Source organism: Penaeus monodon, chromosome 28, assembly GCF_015228065.2.
Source record: "Penaeus monodon isolate SGIC_2016 chromosome 28, NSTDA_Pmon_1, whole genome shotgun sequence".
NCBI classification, from domain to species: Eukaryota; Metazoa; Arthropoda; class Malacostraca; order Decapoda; family Penaeidae; genus Penaeus; species Penaeus monodon.
Genome location: NC_051413.1, coordinates 34,829,477 through 34,830,253, shown reverse-complemented (window position 1 = coordinate 34,830,253; position 777 = coordinate 34,829,477). Strand labels below are relative to the sequence as shown.

The 777-nt window shown below is 43.8% G+C and overlaps 1 pseudogene; it reads right to left on the bottom strand.

Annotated features, from left to right (window-relative positions):
* Window positions 1-730, bottom strand: part of LOC119591547 — a 1,466-nt pseudogene extending 736 nt beyond the window's left edge.
* Between the last annotated feature and the right edge of the window lie 47 nt (window positions 731-777).

The window sequence follows — 777 nt, the reverse complement described above, 5'->3', positions numbered from 1 at the left end:
TCAGTTAACGGGGAGTCAAAATCTTTGCTCTGGGTACCGAAGACATCACCATATATAGTGTTACCCATATTATCTACAGGAGGTTTACCCCAACCACCTGCATGGTAAACCAAAACTACAGCCTTCAGGTATAGGTGAATTGAGGCCAGGATTTTTAAGTTTGGATATGATGGAGGTGGACCATAACGCTGCATGGCAATGAGCCATGGAGGTGGGACTTTGTTGCATTAGCACCCACAGGCATACCAGGGCTATCCTCAGATCATCACTCATTTCTCCAGGTTTCTTATCTTTCATCTTTGTTTCAAATCTTTGCCTTCAGTAAAGGTCTCCATGTATGTCATCTTGGGTTTGGTCTGCCACTTGAAGAAAGCATCATGGAGCTTCTGATAATCAATGTCAATCTTACCCATCTTGGGCCTCACCTTGTCTCGCATCTTTGCCTTGAGTGTCTTTTGATCCTCCTCTCCTGCAAGGCTGCTCTCATCTCCATAATTCCTGTACGTTTGATGAAGTCTGGTAGCTCAAAAGGAGGCTTTTCAATACCACGCTTACCTTGGAGGTACTTGCGCTTGAAGACCCAGTGTCGTGGGACAGGTACAGTATTTCTTGTGGCTTTTAGATGCACCAGCAATTTCGGTCCTTTGCTGTGACATCATGCATTTCAACCACATCTGGACGACTCACTGTCTGCTTTAGTTCTGCAATGCTCATACGCTTAAGCAGTTTCATTTTTTTTTAGATAACTTTGGTTTATCATCCTCCTCTTTTTTTATG